General features: G+C 36.4%; 2 non-coding genes across 2 annotated transcripts; both read right to left on the bottom strand.

Moving 5' to 3' along the window:
* Positions 1-13,012: 13,012 nt before the first annotated feature.
* TRNAS-CGA lies at positions 13,013-13,094 on the bottom strand. Its single transcript has one exon. It is a non-coding gene; the product is annotated as a tRNA-Ser (tRNA).
* Positions 13,095-13,666: 572 nt separating this feature from the next.
* On the bottom strand, positions 13,667-13,748 carry TRNAS-CGA. The gene has a single exon. It is a non-coding gene; the product is annotated as a tRNA-Ser (tRNA).
* Between the last annotated feature and the right edge of the window lie 6,292 nt (positions 13,749-20,040).

The following is a 20,040-nucleotide window of genomic DNA, read 5'->3' as shown; positions in this document are numbered from 1 at the left end:
TCCATCAGCACCCGAAACGAAGAGTTCACAATTTTTCCATCCTCCTTTCAGCATGCATAAACAGATACATACTAAGCGGAAGCATAAAACATGGTTAACTTTTCATAGAACGTACACATTGCCACCTAAGCTCATAACATGGAAAAGTCTAATCAACTAAGGAAATTAATCCAGCATGCATGCATAACAAAGCGATTCCTACAAGTACTCATTCCTAAGTTCCGTGTGGTGACTTACATGGTTGACACGTGCCCTTTCGCTAGGGCTACTAAGCACGTAGGGTATCCAAAACTATTGATTTTCCTCAATTAGGTCCCTATTCACATAAAACCATTGTTAAAACGGGAATTGAGATGAAAATCGGGCAACTAGAAGTCAAACAGGTCAAAAAGGTCCTTACACGCGCCCTCACACGCAGGGAAGGAAGCTAGTCGAAAGTGGACACGCCAGTACAACTCTCGGTTTGCTTTTGCGCAGTCGCGGGTCAGCGCTCCAGTTTGGGTCGACGATTTGGATCGCTTGGGTGGACCGTGGGTTGGTTTGGCCGACGAATTGCGGGTCAGGTCGGATCTACTCGCAGATCTGGAATCGGGTAGGGCACGCAAACGATGCGCGTCGCCATTTCGCTGGGGCCACATTGCTCCAGTTGTCGTCTGACACGGAGCTCTAGTCGATGTCTGACGTGTGTCGCCTCCTCATCAAGTCGTGCCTCATCGGTTGCCGAACGACACGTGGCTGCTTGAAAAAATCTTCTCCCCTTCCTATCCGACAAAAAAAAAAGAAAATGGCTAAGTTTTCTTGAATCTTCTCTTTTTTCTTTTTTTATCCTTCGATCTAAAACTCGAATCAACACGATTTCTTTTACAAAGTTGTAGATCGTAATACCATCTACACTTTAGCATTTTTTCTTTATTTTTTTCCTCATCACAGGATGAGTTACGAACATCGAAAGTAAGTCCATTAGCATCCTTACCACTTTTGGGAGAGCTCTCGGATCCTTCGCGTTTTCAGCCAAGTTTCTCCACGGAATCAGTGAAAGACCTTTCCTAGGTAACACACCCAAATGACCTTTCCTAGGTAACACACCCAAATATTAGATCTCAATTCATAAAAGTTAGTCTCAGATCTTGAAAACATTCTAAAACTCATCTCGATTATGGACGAAGTTTTGCCTGGCTCCTAGATTCTCCCAAACTTTCTTCTAATCCTCCTTTTCTTTTTTATGGTCAATATTAGGGTTACACTTGTACCCTCTAATAGATGGAAGAGTAAAATGACCCATTTGTCCCATTTGTCCCTTGGTTGACTTGGGTCAATTTCTCTCTCTCTCTTTAATTTCAGCTTTACACTCCATGCCAAAGGTTGAAGTATTTTTCTTTGATCTCCTTAATGTAGTATTGGGTGATTCCAAAGTCAACAATGATATTCCTGACCGCTTTGTGATTAATCCAAGCCTCGACATATATAAGAGACTATGTTCCACTGACTTCCTTATTTCTTCCACTCTCTTCTGGAGAGCGAACAAGTACTTTAGTGCCCCCATGCGGTGGCATTCAACATTCTCAACTAGCGATATTTTTTTTCTACCGTCTCATAATCGACTTTTGAATTCACTCGGAGTTTTGCTTGAAAGGTGTATAGTACCACCTTTTGCGGGCATTCATATTTTTTATGGGCCTCTTGCATATGTAGCAAGACAAGGGGCCTTGATCGTGACTACTCTGACTATGAAGTTTTTGCCATTGAGTTCTACCTCTATGTTGAGAGGACTCGCTTTCCCCTCTTCTTCCTTTAAGTCTATCACCTCCCCCACCCTTGGGGGAGGGGTCGGTAATTGCTATTAATCCCACTTATGGAAGCTTGGTTCTGCCTTTCGTCTTAGAATTGATAGTTGCTAAGGTAAGTAGCATAAGCCATTGAAAAGGTCTTGGTCCCTTTGGTCATAAAGTGTGGCCTTCGCCCACACTTCAGCCCCTCAATAAAACTTAAGACCTTGTCTTTTTTAGACATGTCACGAATATCTAACATAAGCCCAAAAAAATCGCTTAACCTAGTCTCAAATATTGCTAGTATATCTCAACTCTCTTAAATTTCTCGCGTGTATCTCGACATTCTCTGGGAAGAACTGAAAGCAGAGTTCTTATTTTCTTTCTCACGTGTCCACGATATTACAACCATCTTAAATGTCCATGTACTTGGATCTCCACCACAACTTTGCATCGTCGATTAGATGCATTGTTTCCAAAACTTCACTTCTTCTGCCACGGTGTTTGTGGCTCGAAAGTAAAGTTCAAAGTCAAAGATAAAGTTCCCTAGAACCTTTCCATTTTAAACCCCATAAAAGGGCTTAGGCTCCAGGATTTTTATTTTGTTTAATTGTATTATAATTCCAGGTGAGGTTTGGTTCCCCACAACTCCCATGGTGAGGTTTAATCTAGTTCTCAGACAGCCACTTCGACCCTGACCACTCCTAGGGCTGCTCTCAAATCCTTAGACATTTCTTAGACCATTTGATCTATTGCTCGTTGGGCCTTGTCTAAGCCCTCGATGTGTTCTTCCAACCGAGTTTTTCTTGAAAGGTGATAAGAAAACCCTATTCCTCAGCCCAACGATCCAAGCTTTTGTTCAAGCAAGAATCCTGGAATCAAAGAAATTAACACCTCCTTATACAAAATTCGGATCAACAAAGAGATAAGGCTAGAATTACATTACATGTTACGATCAAAGATCTAGAAGCTGATGGAGTTCATATAACACATGCGGAAGAAATTTGAATCTTAGGCACTCTTAGAACATCTATTATAGTAAATAACTAGCATGTTCATAAATATTAAAACTCAAGGTCTTTGAGTACTAACTTTTTGTAATTCAAATTTCTTTTTCCTCACGAACCGGTTTCGAACCACTATTAGTGTCTTCTCCACTATTCTCCAGCCTTAGAACGGGATTGTTGAATCCATTGAGTGACTAAACTTAGGAGGGACTTAGTATAGATGAAGAGAGAGTTTGTGAGAGTTTTTCTCAAGATTTTTCCAAGGGAGATGTTCCATGTACCTTGATCACTTTATTTATCGAGTCATGTTTGCATGTTCATGCAAATTTGAGATAACCAAATTTTGACACTCAAAATTCCACTCAAATGTTTGGGATTAGGTGGCAAGCATGCAAGTTTGAGTTAACCAAATTTTGACCCTCAAAATTCCACTCAAATTTGTGGGGTTTATTTGGTAAGCATGCAAGTTTGGTTAGACCCAATTTCGACATCTCAAAATTCCACTAACTTAAACATGGATTTTTTGATTAAATGAAGTCAACATTTTGACTTTCTTCATTTTAATTCAACAATTAAATTGAATAATTTAATTTTATATTAAAGTAATATTAAATGATTAATTAAACTATTTAATTAATATTTAATATTAATTCAAATATCAATCCCAGTCAATTTCGAGATATATTTGATTAAAATATTTAAATCTTATTTAAATATCTCAGATTCTCTTTTTTTTGTTTAATCGTAAATAAAACAGAAATACGGTTAAATATATCATATATATGTAGCACATATTTCCTAATTTGAATTCGAACACTTCGAACTCACTCGTCATACTGTTCTTTGGTTTAATCCGATATGAGCTAGCAGAGGGACCTAATGGACCTATAGATCATGGGCTCCAACGATCCAAGATTAACCGGTTAAACTTGATAACCTTGTTAACCAACATTCGTTAACTACTAGGACACTCCACTATAGCCTAGTAGTTGCACTCCTCTCACTATAGATATATTTATGTCCATTTGATATAACCATGATGTAAGTCGATCCTTCACAGGTTGTTCGTAACTAGAGCTAGGTCAATTTACCCTTTTATCCCTGAAGTTACTTCTTGTTCCTTATGTCCCACTGATCCTCTAATGAACAATTGGTTTGTGGTCCGACCAGTAAACCGAATCTCTCTCAAGCCAATGAGAGGGTGGGGCCCCTTGTTCAAGACCTAGAGTCAGTACTTAATGGAACTACCTCTCTTCTATCCCTAAAAGTGTGACGAGTGAGTTCGAAGTGTTTGAATTCAAATTAGGGAATATGCATTACATATATACGATATATTTAACCGCATTTTTGTTTTATTTACGAATTAAACAAAAATAGAGAATCTGAGATATTTAAATAAGATTTAAATATCTTAATCAATTATGTGTCGGAATTGATTGGGATTGGCATTTGAATTAATATTAAATATTAATTAAATAGTTTAATTAATCATTTAATGTTACTTTAATTTGAAATTCATTATTCAAATTAATTGTTGAACTAAAATGAAGAAAGTCAAAATGTTGACTTCATGGAAAAATCCATGTTAGTGGAGTTTTGAGGTGTCAAAATTTGGTTAAACCAAACTTGCATACTTGACAAATAAACCCCACAAGTTTGAGTGGAGTTTTGAGTGTCAAAATTTGGTTAACTCAAACATGCATGCTTGCCACATAATCCCAAACATTTGAGTGGAATTTTAAGTGTCAAAATTTGGTGATCTCAAATTTGCATGAACATGCAAACATGCCTCTTTAAATAGAGTAATCATGGTACATGGAAGGTCTTCTTCTTGGTAAAAAAACCTTGAGAAAAACCTCTCACAAACACTCTCTTCACATATACAAAATCCCTCCCAAGTTTAGTCACTCACCGGATTCCACAATCCCGTTCTAAGGCCGGAGAATAGCGGAGAAGACACTAGTGGTGGTTCGAAACCGATTCGTGAGGAAAAAGGAGTTTGAACTAGAAAAGGCCGGAGAATAGTGGAGAAGACACTAGTGGTGGTTCGAAACTGGTTCGTGAGGAAAAAGGAGTTTGAACTAGAAAAGGTTAGTATCTAAACTCATTAAGTTTTAATACTTACGAACATGCTAGTTTTTTTACTATGATTGATGTTCTAAAAGTGCCTAAGATTCAAATTGCTTCCGCATGTGTTATATTAACACCATCATAGTGATCACATTGTTTATGTCCTATACAAAAGTGGGCCGCATCCATAGTGTCCCAGGATAAGGTACTTAGTCTTATCCCTGTACTATATATCATTTTGATTATATACTTGAACTTGATCCACTCTTATATCTCTACGTATAGTTCAAGTAATCATACTATAGTCAGAGTGTTCTTAGTTTATTGAATTTAGATTAATAATCGTAAAATTTACTTTATTCAATAACAATCTTACTTAATAAACATCAATAATAACTTTATTGAAAATAGAATATGTTATTGTTTACAAACTATGAATTTTTGGACATAAAACCCAACGGAATCAAGATTTGGAACTTTGTTCTAAATTGAGTCACCCTACAGTCGAACCTAATTGAATGGCATGGGTGCAATCTACCACAAGAATTGCTTGAAACTTAGAAATGACCAAGATGATGCTCATATTACTAAGGGAGAACGTCTCAACTTGAGACCATTCATCATAAATCTAATTTCTACATAATAATTTGTGGGTATTTATTGTCTCCCACAAAAGAAGTTAGTGGTCGTGATTTAATCTCAATCCCCTTAAAAGAACCTCCGAGCCATGTGTGTGCCGCCTTCTATATGCATGTTTTCGTGTTAGTGTCCTCTTTTTGCTCCTTTAGACCTCCGTTTGTCTGTTTTTCATCTCAATTTTGATACTAACCCTAATTTTATTTGAATTATGACCTACTAGAGAAATTTATGAATTTTGGAGCCCATAACACACAAAAAAGCTAGCTAAAAAAGGCACAAATCATCCCAGCAAGTATCCACATAGCTCAATTTCTCAATTATCTACTACAACGACACTATGTGAATTATTCTATAACTCAACCTCAACTCCCACTTGCTTTGTTCTCCCAGAACCTTTCTTGTCTTTGTCCTTGTACATGACATTTTTTGATTATTCTGTAACTCAACCTCAACTCCCACTTGCTTTGTTCTCCCAGAACCTTTTTTGTCTTTGTCCTTGTACATGACATTTTCATCCAAAGTCACGTTACGGTGTCACAAGATTTTTTTTTTTTTGTTTTTGACGTCCCAAAACTTGTATCCAAACATATTAGAATCATAGCCTTAATTTTTTTTTGTTCTTGACATCCCAAAACTTGTATCCAAACATATTAGAATCATAGCCTATGAAGCAAAAGTCACGTTATAGTGTCTCAAGATTTTTTTTTTTGTTCTTGACGTCCCAAAACTTGTATCCAAACATATTAGAATCAAAGCCTATGAAGTAGCATATCATAGTCTTAATTTTTTTTTTTTTTGTTCTTGATGTCCCAAAACATTTATCCAAACATATTAGAATTATAGCCTATGAAGTAGTACTTCAAAGCCTTAGCATCAAGCTTGTAACTCTTCTTTGGATCAACACAAACATACGCACCTTAAATCCCAAGGGTACTGACGACCCTATATTGCCCACTCATTCAATGTTCAGTTCAACGAATTGTCTTGCTTTACCTGTGACGTAGAACTTTGATCAACCAAGTGATGAAGCTGGAGCGTTTGTGAAGCTAACTCGTTTCTGTTTGTCATAATGTAGTTTCACAAGAACTCATATCAACAAATTTCAGACCTCGTAATGTAGCTTTACAAGGACTCATATCAACAAATTTTAGACCTTCTAAATCTCCATTTATTTCCCCTTCGGTCAGCACTAAAGCACTAACAGATGAATATCACTACTCTACCTTTGTTTGGGTTATTCCATTTACTTCTTCCCCTTCGATCAACACTGAAGCACTAACAGATGAATATCACTCTACCTTTGTTTGCAAGATTCGAACCTCCGCAGGCATAGCTCAACAGATTTCGAGTCTATGTCCTTAATAACTAAGACATTTTGACACCTTTTATATAAGGAATGATTCATTCACTATTCAATCGATATTGGATCTCACAATAAAGCTAAAAAGTCATCAATAGCAAGCGTCTTTAACCCCTCGAACATACTTATATAAGGAATGATTCATTCCCTGTCCAACCGATGTGAGCAGAATTCCTCCTTAACCACTCAGACATACTTATATAAGGAATGATTCGTTTCCTATCAAACCAATGTGGGATTTCACAATAAAGCTAAAAAGTGAGATTTCACAAGATTCAATAACCCAATAGTAATTTCATGGAAGAGTCAAGAGAATAAAGGAAAGAAAAGACAACCTCACTCGTCGATTGAAGTCTATAAGTAGGCTACTTAGTGATATCAAGGACACGATTAATATATAGGACAACACAATAGTAATATCAAGGACACGATTAAAGTCTATAAGTAGGCTACTTAGTGAGTCTTTGAACTCGCTCCATGTTTTCCAGATTTTTAAGGTAAATAAGGAGCTAGTTGAGGTCAGGAGTGAATTTTAAAGCAAGTTCCATAAAGAAACCTCACTGGTCGTCCTAGCTCTTTTGATTTAAAATATTTTGTCATTTAGTTATTTTGTGTTTTAACTAATTAGGTTAGAACTCTATTATTTTGTGTTTTAACTAATTATGTTAGAACTCTATTTTGAAATAATGTAAATTTATTATATACTATATTTTAAATTCTATTTATTTCATTTCGTAAAAAAAATTGCTTGTCTTTTATTACATAATCGAGTTAAGCCCTAAGTCGCGTCTGTGCCTTACAGACCTAACCCAAGTCAAACCACGCCCCCAGACACTCCACCATCATGTTCACTCAGGAGCGACACCTTTATTTTTGTGGAAACCAACCTCTAAGATCGTAAGCACTGAAGATCGAATCATCCTTGGACTTGGACTTGGATTGGAGAGGCATTTTTTTAGAAGTACTACCCTACGGTAGCAACGTTAAAAAATCAGGAGGCATTCTTTAGCCTTAAACAAGGAAAAAGGACCGTGGAGAAATATAACGTAGAATTCACTGACATATTTAGATTTGCCCATGAGATGGTAGATACAGAGAAGACAAGAACTTTCCGCTTCATTATAGGCTTAAGGGAAGATATCCAAAGGTTATCGGCTGCCCAAGCTTCAAACAATTACGCCACAACCCTTAACTTCGATAAGTCAGCCAGCACAACCTTTGAAAATCTTAAATATCTTTACATCCATTCATTAGATCATCCCCAAATTTAAGTAGATCCAACGGCTGAAATTCAAAATGAAAGATGGTGAAAGCTTGATCGAAGGAGATATTTTCAACAAAAATTCCAAAAATTTGGATTTCAAATTCATGGCTAATCTAGACGTTTCAAAGTAGGTTTTAGCTCAAACTATAAATTAAGAAGCATGAACTAATTCATTTGGATTTTAGGTCAACTTTGAATTTTTCTAAATTCGAGGATTATAAATATTTTCCTTCAATGAAAAATGGTGAAAGCTTGATCGAAGAAGATATTTTCAACAAAAATTCCAAAAATTTGGATTTCAAATTCATGGCTAATCTAGACGTTTCAAAGTAGGTTTTAGCTTAAACTATAAATTAAGAAGCATGAACTAATTCATTTGGATTTTAGGTCAACCTTGAATTTTTCTAAATTCGAGGGTTATAAATATTTTCCTTCCAACTTCGTTCCTAAAAATTCTAAGATAAGAAAACGTACAACTTTGGTGAAGCCAGTGCATCTAAATTATATGGGCAATACAATCACCATTAAAGAAGTTTAAGGAAAAGCTTGGAATTGCAATACAAGGTTATAAACGAATTCATCGTGCCTAATCTATCCCACTCAGTTTCTTCACCTTCAAAGGGTATTATCCTAAAAGAGCTCGAGGAATTGCAATACGAGGTTATAAACGAATTCATCGTGTCTAATCTGTCCCACTCAGTTTCTTCACCTTAAAAGGGTATTATCCTAAAAGAGCTCAAAGGCCAACGAGCTTAGGAGCGTGCCCAATTGAAAGAAATATGTTTCTCTCCACTCCCTATTATCTCAAATTAATTTTTCAATATATGATAATAAAAAAATAAATATATAAAATAATGGCATCGCCCGAACTTCAACCGGTGAACCAAAGACCTTCAATGTGTTAGACTGATGTGATAACCAACTACACCCGACACCAATGATTTTCAAGCTCTAGTCTATATGCTTTTTATTATGTGTTTCTACTAAATAAAGGACATAAAGGACATGTAGCTTCTTTGTCCACCGAAGTAGAATTTGTGGCAGCTTCCTCGTGTGTTTTTTTAGAGTTTTTAGGCTTAGTCTGGATTCAACTTCCGTCAAACTTGGACTCGACGCGGGGTTCCAATTGAATTAATAAAAGAGTGAGAACGAAAATGAAAATGTGATGGCTAGGACAACAATATCATACAAGATACTTAAATGCAAAACGATTCTAAATTTAGAAATCGGTGTATTACTATATTTTATATTTGATTGCAACCAAATCTTTTATAATTTTATTTTGAGTTACCAACTTCTCCTTTTTTCTTCATTTTGGATCGGACAATAGAAGAGTTGCGTGAACAAAAAATACAAGGGAGGTTCATGGCCAAGGGTAAAGATGCCCGAGTAACAGTTATTTTGGAATGTACTCGTTGTGTTCAAAACAGTGGTAATAAGGAATCCGTGGGGATTTCCAGATATATTACTCAAAAGAATCGACACAATACGCCTAGTCGATTGGAATTGTGATAATTTTGTCCCCGTTGTTACAAACATAAGATTCATGGGAAGATAAAGAAATAGATCGAGTCTATATGCTTTTTATTATGTGTTTCTACTAAATAAAGGACATGTAGCTTCTTTGTCCACCAAAGTAGAATTTGTGGCAGCTTCCTCATGTGCTTGTCTAGGGGTGTGGATGAGGAGAGTATTGAAAAAACTTCCTCGTGTGCTTGTGGATAAGGAGAGTATTGAAAAAATTTGGTCATATTCAAGAAAAGCGTATCACTATGTTACATGATAATAGATTTAACATTTAAGTTATCTAAGAATCCAAATGCCTCATACATGGTCTCAATTAATCATAATGAACACAAGGAATGGTCTCAATTACTCGTAATGAGCCCAAGTAAGAAATGGTCTCAATTACTCAGAATGAGCACAAGTAAGGAAAAATGTTCTCTAATGATCATCTAGAATTTTGGTTGACCATAGTGGGAGTCAAACCCATGACTTTCTGATCTACTGCATTATGTGGTCAGTTTTGAAAATTTAAGTATATACTTCAATGTAAATATATTTGTAACGATATTAGACTTCTATTAACCTAAATTCGCTACTGTCATCATTACATACTCTCTTATGCAGAAATAAACATTTACAACTTCATCATGCAACACTATCATGGACTTACATGTTCGAAACATCTTTACAACAACATAACAAAATACTAAATAAAACATTAAAAGTAAAAAATTCTATCCTAACCTAAAGTTTAAGAAATGAAATACCACTGTCTTATGCATTTTCCATGGTCTTTACTTGCGATGTCATCATCAACCCTACCAGGGTGTCTTGTCGTTACATGAAATAAAAGTATCACACGAAGTATTTTAAGAAATGTTGACTAAGTGACCCCACTATATTGGGGTTAGAGAACGCAAACACATGCAACTCATGATTAGAGACCTATCGCTAAGACCATCATAGGGGTACCCTCCAGTCTGGACAAAATTGGATGTGTATTACTTCTCTACACACAACCCACACGTGCGAGCGTAGATCCCCAGGCTGTTCGCACCCACTAGACTCATCATAGTCAAGCTAGCTGTCCGTAGTGAAATTCGGAGGTTAGCAGACCACTGAGCGTCATACGAGACATGATGGTGATCATCTCATAGCGTAGGCTTCCGTACTCATCATCATAAATGAGGAATTAACCTGATGTATATGAACACACAAAATGCATGAGGTCCCTATGATTTTCATCTTTAAATCATTCTTATGACACAACCCTATACATTATTCACACATTGCACTAGATAAATGCATGTGTTGGCCTTCATACGTTAATCATCACTAACATCAATTAAGGTTGCATCTTAGAAAATTCATCGTCATAATGCATCATGACATTTAATTTATGTACATCATCTTAATATAGAATATCATCATATTAAGCCATCTCATCATCATGAATCTTCCATCATAACGTTATCATCATGCATCATCATATCATGTAATCATCTCATATCATCATATAGCATCATCACATCATCATATAGCATCATCACATCATCATACAACATCATTACATCATCATATAACACAAAGTATAAATGACATGTACATAAGGCCACTTACTTAGTTGACCTTAGCCAAAGATCTATCTATCTCCAAAGTTACTTGCTTTCATCCTTCTAATTCGAAGGTGCTAATTCACATTGAAATTTATGTATATATTTTAATATAAATATACTTCTTTGTACTTATGTCGTCATTTATTGGTTAGATGGAAGAATGGAAGAAGTAAGAAATTAGATGGGAGACAGAGATAGAAGAGAAATGATCCAAATCTTTTTGTCAAGGGATGATTCTATACTCGTTAAACTTTTTCATTCATGATGTTATTTTTTTTTTCCACGATGCAAATTCTTTATTTACCATAAATAATTTTTGTATTAATTACATATCACTATTTTAATTTGTTTTTTACAAAATAATAATAAATAAATAAAAAATAATAAATCAATTTAATTAATACTCAGCTTTCTACTCCTAGTAGTGTGTCAACTTTCACTGTCTCGTACTTAACTTCTAAAATTTTTTTCAAGTTTTTCTTATGAACAAAGACGAAGTGCCTTGATTACGATTGTTCTGGCAATGATGTCTCCTTTGTGAAGTTTTACCTCTGGTAGGAGGACTCACATTTCCCTCCTTCGCCTTCAAGTTTGTCGCCTTCCCCACCTTTGGGGGAGCTGAGTCGGTAATTTCTATTACCCCATTTGCAAAAGTTTGGTTCTACCTTATGTTTTGGGATTGATCGTTACTAAGGTCAAACAATCATTAGACTATAGAATAGACTTGAACTCTTTATTCAGAGAGCTTGGTCTTTACCCACAACTTCAACCCCTCAACAGAACTGAAGTCCTTGTCTTTTTTGTACATGTCACGAATATCAAACATAAGCCCAAAAAATTGCATAACGTAGTCTCGGATATTCTAAATATGCCTCAGCTCCTTTAACTTTCTCCTTGCTATTATCTTGCCATTCTTTGAGAAGAACTTTGAACGGAGTTCTTGTTTTAAGCTTTTACAAGTGTCTATAGTACATCGTCCATCTTGAATGTCCATCCATGTACTTGGACCTCAAACATAACTTTGCATCATCGACTAGATAAAGTTTTCAAATGCATTGGTATCTCAAAGCCCACAGAAGAGCTTGGACTCCAAGACCTTTGCCTTGTTATATTGGATTGCTCCCTCAACTAGGGTGTGGGAAGTTCCCACAGCTCTCATAGTGAGGTTTAATTAGGCAATCAAATCCAACACTTTAGCCCTGACCACTCTGAGAGGTGCTATTATATTCTAAAACATTTCTGAGACCATCTTGACTAGATAAAGTTTTCAAATGCATTGGTATCTCAAAGCCCACAGAAGAGCTTGGACTCCAAGACCTTTGCCTTGTTATATTGGATTGCTCCCTCAACTAGGGTGTGGGAAGTTCCCACAGCTCTCATAGTGAGGTTTAATTAGGCAATCAAATCCAACACTTTAGCCCTGACCACTCTGAGAGGTGCTATTATATTCTAAAACATTTCTGAGACCATCTTAACAATTGCTTGTTTGGCATTGTGTAGGCCATCAATATATTCTTCCATCCCAACAAATAGAGCTCATTGATCTATCTCTATGCTCGACGCCACCAGCAGTTGTGGTCTTATCTTCTAGGGCATTGACCCTAACCATTAATTCACAGATAGGCATTACCTCATTCACAGATAGGCATTACCTCAAGGCAGCCTGCCATTTCGTCGATCAAGTTGCCTTTAATGACAATCTAATTCATCCGGGACTCCTAAAGCCCTATTCCATTATAAAGATGGTTCGTCCGATGTGTGTTTTCACAATAAAGATAAAAATACGTCAACAGCAGGATTCGAACCTACGCAGGCATAGCCCAACAGATTTCGAGTCTGTCTCCTTAACCACTCGGACATATTGACACCCTTATAAAGAATGATTTGTTCCATGTTCAACCGATGTGTGTTTTCACAATAAAGCTAAAAAAATGCATTGATAGTAGGATTCGAACCTACGCAATCGTAGCACAATTGATTTCAAGTTTGTCTCCTTAACCACTCGGACATATTGACACCCCAAACTTCAATTTCTTCGATTCTCAAGTACTACTGATTGTGGCAACAACAGCATCCCACTTCCACTTGTATAAGTATTATGTAGGATGTGGGATTTCATAATAAAGCTAAAAATTGCATAGCCAAATTTCGAGTTTGTCTCCTTAACCATTTCGAAGTATTGACACCCTTATATAAAGAATGATTCGTTCCTTGTTCAATCGATGTGTGTTTTCAAAATAAAGCTAAAAATAGGTCAATAGCAGGATTCAAAACTAGGATGTGGGATTTCATAATGAAGCTAAAAATTGCATAGCCAAATTTCGAGTTCTGTCTCCTTAACCATGCCGACATATTGACACCCTTATATAAAGATGATTCGTACCCTTATATAAACATGATTCGTCCGATGTGTGTTTTCATCATAAAGAGAAAAAGTACGTCAATAGCAGGATTCGAACCTACGCAGGCATAGCCCAACAGATTTCGAGTCTGTCTCCTTCACCACTCGGACATATTGACACCCCAAACTTCAATTTCTCCGATTCTCAGGTACTACTGATTGTGGCAACAACAGTATCCCACTTCCACTTATATAAGTATTATGTAGGATTCCATAATAAAGCTAATAAATTGCATAGCCAAATTTCGAGTTTGTCTCCTTAACCATGCAGACATATTGACACCCTTATATAAAGAATGATTCGTTCCTTGTTCAATCGATGTGTGTTTTCACAATAAAGATAAAAATACGTCAATAGCAGGATTTTATCCTACGCAGGCATAGCCCAACAAATTTTAAGTTTGTCTCCTTAACCACTTGGACATATTGACACCCCAAACTTTTGTTTCTCAGTTTCTCAAGTACTACTTATTCTGGCAACAACAGTATCCCACTTATAAGTATTATGTAGGATGTGGGATTTCATAATAAAGCTAAAAATTGCATAGCCAAATTTCGAGTTTGTCTCCTTAATTATTCGGACATATTGACACCCTTATATAAAGAATGATTCGTTCCATGTTCAACCAATGTGTGTTTTGGCAATAAAGTTAAGAAATAACATCAATGGCAAGATTCAAACCTACGCAGGCATAGGCCCAACAAATTTCGAGTCTAACTCCTTAACCACTGAGACATATTTGACACCCCAAACTTCTCTTTCTCAGATTCTCGAGTACTACTGATTTCATGTTGGTCTCCTTAACCACTCGGACATATTAACACCCCTAATATAAGAATGATTTGTTACTTGTTCAACCGATGTGTGATTTCACAATAAAGCTAAAAATTCGTCAACGCAGGCATAGCATTTCGAGTCTGTCTCATTAACCACTCGAACATATTAACACCCCTTATGTAAAGAATGATTCTTTCCCTGTTCAGCCGATGTGTGATTTCACAATAAAGCTAAAAATTCGTCAAACTTAAGTTTCTTCTTGGATTTCATTAAACATCAGTTTCTCAGATCTTCAATTTCTCGTTTGCATTTACTTTCGCTGAGAACTACTTCTCGAATTTCTTCATCAAACTTCAGTTTCTCAGATTTTCGGGTACTACTGATTGTGGCAACAATAGTATCTCACTTTCATTTCTAGTTTGCGTTTACTTTCGCTGAAACTACTTCTCGGATTTCATCAAACTTCAGTTTCTTCTAGTATTTCATTAAACATTAGTTTTACAGGTTTCTGAATCAAACTTCAGTTTCTTATCAGATTTCATTAAACATTAGTTTCTCAGATTTCAGAATCAAACCTCAGTTTCTCATATTTCTACATCAAACTTCAGTTTCTCAGATTTTTACATCAAACTTCAGTTTCTCAAATTTCTTCATCAAACAAGATTCTCGGGTACTACTGATTGTGGCAAAAACAGTACCCCACTTCCACTTATATAAGTATTATGTAGGATGTGGGATTTCATAATAAAACTAAAAATTGGATTTCATAATAAAACTAAAAATTGCATAGCTAAATTTCGAGTTCGTCTCCTTAACCATTCGGACATATTATATTGACACCCTTACCTTATATAAAGAATGATTCGTAGTTCGTCTCCTTAACCATTCGGACATATTATATTGACACCCTTACCTTATATAAAGAATGATTCGTTCCTTGTTCCCTTAACCATTCGGACATATTATATTGACACCCTTACCTTATATAAAGAATGATTCGTTCCTTGTTCAACCAATGTGTGTTTTCACGATAAAGCTAAAAATACGTCAATAGCAAGATTCAAACCTACGTAGGAATAGCCCAACAGATAGCCCAACAGATTTCGAGTCTGTCTCCTTAACCACTCGGACATATTGACACCCTAAACTTCAGTTTCTTTGATTCTCAGGTACTACTGATTGTGGCAACAACAGTAAGGGATGTGAGATTTCATAATAAAGCTAAAAAATGAATAGCCAAATTTCGAGTTTGTCTCCTTAACCATATAGCAGGATCCGAACCTACGCAAGCATAGCCCAACAGATTTTGAGTCTATCTCCTTAACCACTCGGACATATTAACACCCCAAACTTTAGTTTCTCAGATTCTCGAGTACTATTGATTGTGGCAACAATAGTATCCCACTCCCACTTATATAAGTATTATGTAGGATGTGGGATTTCATAATAAAGCTAAAAATTGCAGCCAAATTTCAATTTTGTTTCCTAAACCATTCAGACATATTGACACACTTATATAAAGAATATTGCGTCAATAGCAGGATTCAAACCTACGCAGGCATAGGCCAACAGATTTCGCGTCTCTCTCCTTAACCACTCGAACATATTGACACCCCAAACTTTCGTTTCTCCGATTCTCAGGTACTACTGATTGTGGCAACAACAGTATCCCACTTCCACTTATATAAGTATTATGTAGGATGTGGGATTTCATAATAAAGCTAAAAATTGCATAGCCAAATTTTGAGTTTGTCTCCATAACCATTCCTACATATTGACACCCTTATATAAAGAATGATTCGTTCCTTGTTCAACCGATGTGTGTTTTCACAATAAAGATAAAAATACAACAATAGCGAGATTTAAACCTACACAGGCATAGCCTAACAGATTTCGAGTCAGTCTCCTTTACCACTCGAACATATTGACAACCCAAATCCGACATATTGACACCCTTATAAAGAATGATTCGTTCCTTGTTCAACCGATGTGTGTTTTCACAATAAAGCTAAAAATGCGTCGATAGTAGGATTTGAACCTACACAGTCGTAGCACAACAGATTTCGAGTCTGTCTCCTTAACCACTCGGACATAATTACACCCCAAACTTCAGTTTCTCAGATTCTCGAATACTATTGATTGTAGCAACAACAGTATCCCACTTCCACTTATACAAGTATTATGTAGGATGTGGGATTTCATAATAAAGCTAAAAATTGAATAGCCAAATTTCGAGTTCTGTCTCCTTAACCATGCCGAAATATTGACACCCTTAAATAAAATTGAATAGCCAAATTTCGAGTTCTGTCTCCTTAACCATGCCGAAATATTGACACCCTTAAATAAAGATAACCATGCCGAAATATTGACACCCTTAAATAAAGATGATTCGTTTCTTGTTCAACCGATGTGTGTTTTCACAATAAAGATAAAAATACGTCAATGGCAGGATACGAACCTATGCAGGCATAGCCTAACAGATTTCGAGTCTATCTCCTTAACCACTCGGACATATTAACACCCCAAACTTTAGTTTCACAGATTCCACTTCCACTTATATAAGTATTATGTAGGATGTGGGATTTCATAATAAAGCTAAAAATGCGTCAATAGCAGGATTCGAACCTACACAGGCATAGCCCAATAGATTTCGCGTCTCTCTCCTTAACCACTCGAACATATTGACACCCCAAACTATCGTTTCTCCGATTCGCAGGTACTACTGATTGTGGCAACAACAGTATCCCACTTCCACTTATATAAGTATTATGTAGGATGTGGGATTTCATAATAAAGCTAAAAATTGCATAGCCAAATTTCGAGTTTGTCTCCATAACCATTCCTACATATTGACACCCTTATATAAAGAATGATTCATTCTCGTTCCATGTTCAACCGATGTCTGTTTTGACAATGAAGCTAAAAATAACGTCAATAGCAGGATTCGAACCTACGCAGGCATAGCCCAACAGATTTCGAGTCTATCTCCTTAACAACTCGAACATATTAACACCCTAGACTTTTGTTTCTCAAATTCTCGGGTACTACTAATTGTGGCAATAACAGTATCCCACTTATAAGTATTATGTAGGATGTGAGATTGTCTCCTTAACCATTCGGACATAAGAATGATTCGTTCCATGTTCAACCGATGTGTGATTTGGCAATAAAGCTAAGAAATACATCAATAGCAAGATTCGAACCTACACTAGCATAGCCCAATAGATTTCGAGTCTGTCTCCTTAACCACTCGTACATATTGACACCCTAAACTTCTATTTCTCAGATTCTCGAGTACTACTGATTGTGACAACAACAGTATCCCACTTCCACTTATATAAGTATTATGTAGGATGTGGGATTCCATAATAAAGCTAAAAATTTCATAGCCAAATTTCGAGTTTGTCTCCTTAACCATTCTGAAATATTGACACCATTATATAGAGAATGATTCGTTCCTTGTTCAACCGTTGTGTGTTTTCACAATAAAGCTAAAAATAGGTTAGTAGCAGGATTCAAACCTACGCCAAACTTTAGTTTCTCAAATTCTCGAGTACTACTGATTGTAGCAACAACAGTATCTGACTTCCACTTATATAAGTATTATGTAGGATGTGAGATTTCATAATAAAGCTAAAAATTGCATAGCCAAATTTCGAGTTTTTCTCCTTAACGATTCCGACATATTGACACTGTTATAAAAAGAATGATTCATTCCTCGTTCAATCGATGTGTGTTTTCACAATAAAGCTAAAAATAGGTTAATAGCAAGATTCAAACCTACGCAGGCATAGCCCAACAGATTGAAGTACAAATGACTCAAAATATAAAGATAGTCTGATTCCGTAGAATTACCCACTCTATGGCTGCAGAACTCTCAAACACCCATCAACCTCAACTAACAACATGGAAACACCTGAAAAAGAATGGAGAAATGGTGAGTATAAAAATACTTAGTAAGCAACCTACTTGTTCGGTCTCAACACATTCTTAATCTAGTAGGTATGCACGAGTTTTACTCTGAACTCTAGAATGTTCAGACCTAGTCTCTACTGCTATCTTGGCATCTGGGCTGCCTTGAAGCTTCAAGCGTTACTTAAGCTGCTCAGGAACCCACTTTAGGTTCATAGGAGAAGGTTCACCCTTTCCTGGCATCGTGGATATGTCAAGCGACAAGTCTCTTTCGAGTGAGCTATTCTGTTCTTTGACTTAGGATAGCTTGCTTTGCCTGTGTAGTGTAAATTCGGTGACTTGGGTTAAGGCGTGACCTCGTAGAATTCTCTCCCTTGTGTGCTAGTATGATGTGTACTTGACTACTCATCATTCATGGGAGGTTAGTTGGTGAACTTTCCCTCAGTATTATATAATCACCCAGGGTTGGGTAGCAACCTATTTGTTTATCAACTTCTAAGATTACCCACATGATTCCATTGCCACTCTTAAGATAGAACTATTATGTAGGATAATCCAATTTAATTGTCAGGTCACACAAACCTAATCAGCCCATGCGTGACTCGATAATAGGGGTATCATAGTAAAAACTTGAAAATATGGGTATAAGAGGGGAAAGGGTTGCAGAGGCTTTGATGACATCATTAAACTGGTGACACCGTACATATTTGGAGCTCTACTTGGTTCTTAAGAGCATTTAGGCAGTTTAAAGCTTGCCTCTCTTTTCTGGGACGACTAGGACTAACTCCTTGAACTAATCTACTATCCAGGTGCACACAGCTCTAGACCTGTGATCACCCGCTCATGATCCTAGGGTCTAGGATCTACAAAAAATGTATTGACTTAGGTCAACTTGTAATCACTTTAGCTCTAGTGCCCTAGTCTTAGCTTGGTGCTCTTGTGCATGCTTCGCTAAGGAGATTATCCTATCGACCACCTAGAGAATGGTATACATAATCTAAACATTTGTGCAAGCTTATAAGGGAGATATCCTATCAATCACATAAATCACTAAAAACATAAAATAAAACATTCATGCAAATAAACAAGCTCAACGGTGAGATTTTAACCATCAATCACCTGGAGCACAGATCACAATAGTCCATCCTAGAAAAGAATTTATAGCACAATTCATCACAAATATTATCGCATAAGTATTTTGATACTTTCTTACATCTTATATAGCTTACTCATCCATATTGCCCAACTTGTATTATAGTCCTGAAAACAACATGGATCTCAAAATCTTATCCTAGGGGTATAACGATAATTTTTCATATTATACATACAATGCATTCTTATAAAAAATTGTCCTTTTGAAGTCTTGAACATGCATTTTCTAGCCGTTTAAGATAAGAAAGGTTGGCATGCTAGCACATCTTTGTGAACCCTACAAATATTACTTGTCTAAAGTTTGTTTCGCTACTTACATGGATGAAGTATGCTTGAGCTAGCTTTTCTGCGTGTTGAGACTTTAAATTTTCTAAAATGTCTCTAGTGGGCAAGTATAATTAGGGTTAGATCAAAATCAAGACAAAAGTAGCTGAATGAGGGTCAAACAAGCCAAACAATGGCTTACCACGTGCATACTGTCACAATCGCACAATCGCAACAGAGGGACAACGATTGAGCGACACTTTTTCTAACTCAGCAAATAAGTCAGACATGTGAAATTTGCACTT

Source organism: Cucurbita moschata, unplaced genomic scaffold (genome assembly GCF_002738365.1).
Source record: "Cucurbita moschata cultivar Rifu unplaced genomic scaffold, Cmos_1.0 Cmo_Scf00011, whole genome shotgun sequence".
Taxonomy (NCBI): Eukaryota; Viridiplantae; Streptophyta; class Magnoliopsida; order Cucurbitales; family Cucurbitaceae; genus Cucurbita; species Cucurbita moschata.
Note: the sequence above shows the minus strand (reverse complement) of the source record. Positions and strands in the feature narration are given on the sequence as shown.